The 7,785-nt window shown below is 36.6% G+C and overlaps 1 long non-coding RNA gene across 1 annotated transcript; it reads right to left on the bottom strand.

Moving 5' to 3' along the window:
* Positions 1 to 3,519: 3,519 nt before the first annotated feature.
* Positions 3,520 to 4,622, bottom strand: LOC139122774 (uncharacterized). The gene is made up of 2 exons (XR_011549531.1): positions 4,112 to 4,622; positions 3,520 to 3,706 (listed from the first exon to the last, which is right to left on the bottom strand). It is a non-coding gene; the product is annotated as an uncharacterized lncRNA (long non-coding RNA).
* Positions 4,623 to 7,785: the final 3,163 nt, after the last annotated feature.

The following is a 7,785-nucleotide window of genomic DNA, read 5'->3' as shown; positions in this document are numbered from 1 at the left end:
TATTTCCTGATTGTATGAAATTATCTCACTAAGGTCATCCTAGGGACTTGTGAACCAATTAATATTAAAGCCGTCTGACCGGTGTTTTTGAAAAAAAAAGGCAACCCAACAGTTGACAGAGCTCTGCTGTGTTATGTAGAGAATAACCTTTTGTGACACATGTATTGATGAAGAAGGTGGATATCTTTGATAGCTTATTTCAGGATGGTCTGACCAAAAATGGAAAAAAATTCCTTAAAAATACAGATTTGCATATTTCATCACAATTTTAACAAATCTAAGTTTGGTTATCCCTAGGGACCTGTATACCAAATAACAAAGCTGTCTGACCAGTGGTTACGAAGAAGAAGATTTTTTACCAAAACGCCTTTTTTGGCGCTAATTTGCCTATTTTCAACAATATCAAAAAATTAATAGAAATAGTTTCTCAAAATCATATATTTTATCTACACAACAAATATCAAATCAGTAAGTACTGCAGTTCTCAAGATATTTGAGTGGACGGACGCCTCACAAACGGACATACATACATACCGGTACATGCATACATACAGACTGACGGTGGACGCCGGACGGATACCCATCCCAATAGCTTCTATAGACTATATTAGTCTATAGTAGCTAATAAATGAGAGTTAATTACATTCTAATTAAAGTAAACAAGACTTGCTTATCAAGATTTACGTCATAAAAAAACAGCATATCTGTTAGGTTATAAGGAATCTTCAGCTGGTTTAATCTTTATCAGTATTTTCATCCTATTAACCAAGCACATTTTAACTTTCAAATTAACATTGCAAATAAGTTCTGTGAATAAGTTGAGCCTGTAGGTACTCAGAGAAAGCACACAGAAGAGACAAATGTTTCAAACTTAAGAAGTTCAAGGTCATCAAAAGCATTATAAGGAATCATGTAACACTTTCATTGCACTGTTTACACAGATTGCATAATTGCTATAAATAGCACATGAGGAATCTTACAGCCCAGCTTACCATAAAAACCCGTCACGTTGACCACTCTTTTAATTGACCACTCTATTTTTTTCCTCAAAAAGTAATTTTATTTTATCCTTACCAAGTCAACCATAAATGGAAATTAGAACTTTCTCTATCTCTATTTATTTGACCACCCTATCATGACAAACTATTATGAGCAATTTCTTTTAGATAACATACAGAGCACAATATATGACGGTTCAGAATATGTCAAAGTTGGGATTCAGGAAAGTTGCCTTTACCCCTTTTCCTGCCAGACAGTAATAACTGTATCACTTCCTCATCAGCCAAGTCAGTAAAAAGCGGTATTGAGCCAAAACATGACAGATTTTCACCCACTTGGTATGTTATAGCATCTTTTGTCCCAAAAAATCAACTTTTACAGTATTATGTTTTCAACAGCCTTCAAATGTACATTATTATGTTAAAATACATCATACGAAATACATTTTGTTTCATTAATTTTAACCATCTTGACCTGGTGGTGAAATATGGACTCCGTAGGAAAAGGGCTACATGTTTTAATCCTCCTAGTTGGTAAGCATTTCACTATGAACTGTCAAAACAGTTGAACTTTCTAATAATTCTACACTAAAATTATTTTGGCTTTGATGATTTCCTAACTCATTAAATTATTTAAAGTCTTAATTATTATTTTTTTCTGGGTGAATTGATACGGTTTATACAGTACAAGAATTACATACAATGTAAGTCAAATTTTGACCAAAAATGACAAAAAAATTCCTTAAAAATACACATTTGCATATTTCATCACAATTTGAACAAATCTAAGTTGGGTTATCCCTAGGGACCTGTATACCAAATAACAAAGCTGTCTGACCAGCGGTTATGAAGAAGAAGATTTTTTACCAAAAACGCCTTTTTTGGCATTAATTTGCCTATTTTCAACAATATCAAAAAATTAAAAAAACGCCGTTTCTCAAAATCATATTTTCCATCTACACAACAAATATCAAATCAGTAAGTACTGCGGTTCTCAAGATATTTGAGTGGACAGACGCCTCACAAACGGACATACATACATACATACATACATACATACATACAGACTGACGATGGACGCCAGACGAATACCCATCCCAATAGCTTCTATAGACTATAGTCTATAGTAGCTAATAATTATCAAACTTTTACAAGATAACACAAATATTTAACAAAGGTACGCTGTACAGCTTCTAGTTTGTCTGAGTACACTTTGTCAATGCTGTTCCAAACAACTGACGCATACTCGAGTTTAGTTCTAATGAACGTTTTGTAAACCACGAGCAATGCATCCACCGACAACCTTTTGCCAAACCTTTTTAGCATGCCAAGTGGCACAAGACCACTGATTGATTTCCCATAGGCCACCACAGTAGCGTTGAGCTCGATTTTCCTATTTTAAAACATTCAGCGGCACGAATCCTCTTAACAGGTGTTAAATCAATGTCAGCTTGACTACTGGTTAATTTTTCATGTGGGCAAGTCCACGGAAATTTTGAGATAGCGATGAAAATAGCGCCCTCAGTGGTATTTTTGGCAAAATTCAGGCTTATTGTTATGATTTCTATTAGCCCTAGAACTCCTCATATTACCACCAAATGCTTCAGCCATTATTCACAACACTCTGCATTTTGATTCAGGCAGAAAAATACCTTTACAAAAATTCTTGACGTTAAAGTTCAAACTAAACAAGTATCCATGCAGATATCAAAACTTCAAGGTCTGCACTATTTTTCTTCCGAGCTATAATCTTCGTGGGTAACGTACCCGGAAGTGAATTAGTGATCTTGTGCCAAGCCCTTACGATTTATATCAGTTTGGGGCAAACTTGGCTCAAGGTTCGTGTCCAATCTTGCAACCAAAGTTGGAGATAAAAAAGGCTTTCAACTCAGTCAAAGCTTGTGGGAGCTTTGTCTGGCAAGGTTGCCAGCCAAGCTTAAAATGAAACTGTTAAAAGCTTGGTTGAAAGTTAGTATTGCACACTTGTAGCAAGGTTTAACAAGGTTGTGCATTTAAACTTTGTATGCTCCATATTAACTCCTCATTTTCAAGCCTCAAACGTTGTGTCAAAGTTGTAGTTTTCCCATCATTCCTTGCTGGTTGTAGTTTTATCAGTATGTTGCCATGGAGACTTCATTTTACCTACCCTGCACTGCTCATACTTTTGTGCATTTTATCCTGCCAAAATGCCTGTAAAAGTTGGCATAACTCCAGAGCAGTAAACTCTCGAATAAATGCATCTACCAATTACAAGGAAAAATAATTCTAAACAGTAATAAATAGAAAACTAAATATGTTGTAGATACTGAAACCAAAGAAACAACACAGTTTAGTGACAGCAAAATTTGTGAATTTGTAGTTGTACCACACTTTTAACATTTTGAAAGTTCAGATACGTACACCGAGTAGTGAAATCAGCTGTCTAAACATGACTAATAACATAATTGCAGACTGTAAATCAGCGCAGATATATTTCTGAAATACTGAGAAACAGTAAAAAATAAAACAGAGAAACAAAAGGTTAAGTTAATTTAGGGTACGATTTATTTTACCGTATATGCCAATGTTTTTTCATGCGACATAAATGTCTTCATAAAGCTTTGACTTGAGAAGGTTCATGTGAAATTTACATTACTCTCAAAGGCAGTGATTTAGCTTCTGTTTTCTGAATTTCTCGTCCATTTACACTGCAGTACCGGCAACGAATTCTGAAAAATACAAATGGTTGAGGGAAGAGTGTATGTCTTTACTGTTTGACCGCAATTTGATGAATGAAATCAATAAAAATTATTAGTTGAAAATGAGACAATAGTTACTTGAAAAGCATAGAAACCAACTGCATAAACATTTATAATCATATATTAATAATATTTAAAACGGACAGCGGTGACAAACAGTGTGTAAAAATCTCGCAATTATTTTCCATTGACTATTTTCTAGCATCGTTGTGAATTGAAAGTGAATTCCGTATTTCCATACGAATCATTACTCAACGAAACTTATCTGTGTTTAAATAGAGCGATACCAAGGTTGCAGAATAAGTAATTTAATGGCAATGCAAGGTACAAATGTACGTTATCAGGTTCTAGCTCCATGCGGCTATATCGACTTACCTGCATTTGTGAACGGCTCGCAGACGCTAGACGGTTCCCGGCTTCAGGTCTCTCCGTGCTGCACGCACAGCACATCGGTACAAGTTACTGGGAAAATATAGTCGGCATCTTTAACTTCTTTTCGCGTTCACAAATTTAGAACTCTGTCTGTCCCTGGTACTCTATACACATTTCTTCGAAAGTTTGATGTCATTCGGCTTGTGATTCCATACAAAGATCGCGAAACTTTCCGCAAGATAACTCCTGATCACAAATACCAAGTCGACGGTACAGAAATCTTACTTCGCGCCGTTCGAGCCTTGTGACGTTCACGGAAGTGAGATGAATAAATCATTACGCGATGGATAACGTAGTACCGTTTTTGAACGTCGGATTTTGACTTTCTATCGACCCTAATCCAGTACATTTCAACTCAAAATAGTAATTTATTTTATTAAATTATGAAAATAATCATATACTAATGATTGGAAATACTCAAAAGAGTACAGATCTTTCAGCACGAAGATTCAATATCAATGCGCAAACTTAACTTGGTAAACCGTGACCAGCTGGTGACCTCTGAGTAAATACAGTTAGTGCCATTATTCTTCGGTGGGGCAAGTTGGTAATTACCTACCAATTTAGCTAGGGATATTGCAATATACCAAGGGAACTTCCTAAGCCAAACTCTGCTTTCCTATCTGGAGCAGCAAGATGAAATCCAAACAAACACAGCGGGTAATGAGATTTTACAGCCAGCAATGGTGATCTGATAACTGGGACGAACCATTTTCATGTAGGTTCGTTAAAAGGGCACTGGGTTGGGGAATGAAAACTACAAGGAATAAAACACGATCTTAAGAGATCGTATCGTGCCTTGTCTTCTTTTTGATAAATATTACACACAACTAAGTTTGAAAAAGCTGCATGAAGTAACATCATTACAAAACATGGTATTTTGTACAAAAGTTTGAGATCACTCCTTGTACATTGATCTTTCAAAAGTTGGTCTTTACTGTGTGGTTCACAGGAGTCTAATTCAAAAGCAATCACCGACTCATAAAAAGTCAACTTACAGTCTGTCTTGAAAGCTCCATCGAAATTGGAGACAAGATGACAAAATTGTACAAAGCTACATGAAGTTGAAACTATGATAAATATCGCTCAGAGAATAAATGCAAACAAACGGCACTTCAGCATGTCATCGCCCATCTCATTCTCAGTACCATTGCCAAAAACATCCTGGAAGGCCACAATCAAAAAGTTTGACATGACCTGCACAACTAATTGCTTAATTTTTTGTGAGTGAAGAAACCTTTGATAGCAGCCAGTAAAATATTGACAAAATACTTTATTTAGAATACTTGTACTGTAAAAAAACAGCCGGCAATCAGAACAGTGTTCAACATACTACACGATGAACTGAGCTACACATACTAAATCACTACCAAAGTTCCCTCTGACCAGCTAAATTACTGAAACATAAAGTGGACAGTGGAGTACATTTATGGTTCATCCCGGTATCAGATCACCATTGGTGGCTGTAAAATTTGTTACCCGCTGTGTTTGTTTAGATTTCATCTTGCCGCTCCAGATAGGAAAACAGAGTTTGGCTTAGGAAGTTCCCTTGGTATATTGCAATATCCCTAGCTAAATTGGTAGGTAATTACCAACTTGCCCCACCGAAGAATAATGGCCTCAACTGTAAGTCGGCTGCTTCCAGCCGGCTTCGGCTCACTCTTTGGCAAAGTAGCCAGCGTATTGGATATTCGTACAGCTAGTCAGCTTAGGATGGAGTGCAATATAGCTCTGATGCATAAAACATGAGCAAAAGCCGTAACCTCAATCCACGTCTTCTGAAGGCGAGATTTTGTTGGCAGCATCGATGACCAAGTGACACAGACTGTAAGCTTATGTAACTTGTGCTGTGCATTCTTTAGCTGGGGCAGTGAGGGACTCGACTGTGCTTGAATTGCTCACGGTCCCTCCACAAAAGGGCCGTGAATTGATGTATCTTTCTTTCTACCTCCATGCATATCAAACATTGAAAGCATTGACCTTTATGTACGTTTCAACAGTGAAAAGTCCTGGTCTGTTGACATTTTTATGGTACAAATTTGCAACAACAATAAGTCTACGACCCGTTATTGTTGCTTGTTTTGAAAGAGGTGTACGGATTGCGTCCGTAACAGCATTCACTGAAAATGTAGGTTTAAATCTTCTATAACATACAAATTCCTGTTGAACAATTTGTTTTATTTTCTTAAAAATTCAGCTGTTGATCCAACCACGATTTACAAAACAAGATCGTCGACTATATTAAAAGTTTTCCTGACTCTCAAATCTTGTGTACGTACTTGTAAGCTCGAAACTCAACTCTCAGCTTTAAACTTGCTTTAACTTGCTTAAACTTTGGGCATTAGAAACTTAGGTGATTGCCAAGGTATATACTAGAAAAATGATGCTTTTAATCAGCTGAATTGTGCACAACCACAAGTGAAAGGCTGTCTATTTTCCACCAGTTCTTGTCGTTTAAAATTTTGGATTGTCAGTTGTGGAAAATAAATGAAAAATAACATTGTTCACTTGGAAAATTTACTCACATTTTGTAATCTTGTGAGTGAAGTCCGTGAATGTGTTTGTCTGTAATCCTGCTGTGATGAATGAGAAACCTATCGAGTCTGGCAAAATCATTTTTTTGAATACGTAATGATAGTGCTCAAGTCTTTCCCTGCATCGGCAACTGTCCGTGCAGCTGTTGTGAGAGTTCGTACAGTAGTTACAATGGATGCAGGTTCATACCACGTAAAATGACATGTTCATTCATTGGGTGTGCGTCGGATCAATTGCACACTGGACATGAGTCACACAGAAGGGGAGGTACAAAATCATAACTTTGTAAGAAGTTTGCATCTTACAACCTTCACTGAACGAAGTATGGAAAACTAAACCTTGTAAGAAAATTGTATCTGCCAACCGTGCATGAAATTTGAACAAAAGTTGGTACGAGTGTATTAATTTTAGTTCGAATACTTTCCAAGCTTGCCCAACCTTGATACAAGTTACCAGCTGGGCTTTCAAGATTGCAGCAAGTTTACAGCAATGTTGTACAAACTTGGCCCAAGCTGATATAAATTGTAAGGGGGTAGTCTTTGAGCATCAGTGAAAATGGAAACAACGTGAGTTGAAAAAGTTAACTTTGTGTCTAGTGTCACGCCTATGTCACTGTTACTTTAAACAGTCTTCAAGTTGTGAGCATCAAATAATCCCTTTCAATTGGCAATCTTTTAAATGAAATACAAAGTACTACATTTGGCATAATTAAAGTGCATTTTCCATTTCTCACTCCATGTGGACAAGTAATTGATATCTTCTTGCAACACTGAATAGTCACTCACACTATGTATTATCTTAAACAACTTCAGATCGTCTGCAAAGCCTAAGGAGCCACATTTAAGGCGATACTGAAGGATTCAAAGTGCGAGTTGTTTGCTATCGCTGGCAACGTTCCAAACGCGCACTTTTGCACATGCAAAATCTTACCGTTCCGTGTGTTTTATATGGATTTTCGACTCCTGGTATTTTTAAAATGCTCAAAATCTTTCAACTCTCTCAATTGTGAACCATTGAACAGATAATCTAATCCATGCTAGGGGCTCTAAACAGGTATCTCATGTGTTACATTCTGAAATTTT

This window comes from Ptychodera flava, chromosome 2, assembly GCF_041260155.1.
Source record: "Ptychodera flava strain L36383 chromosome 2, AS_Pfla_20210202, whole genome shotgun sequence".
Lineage (NCBI taxonomy): Eukaryota > Metazoa > Hemichordata > Enteropneusta > Ptychoderidae > Ptychodera > Ptychodera flava.
Note: the sequence above shows the minus strand (reverse complement) of the source record. Positions and strands in the feature narration are given on the sequence as shown.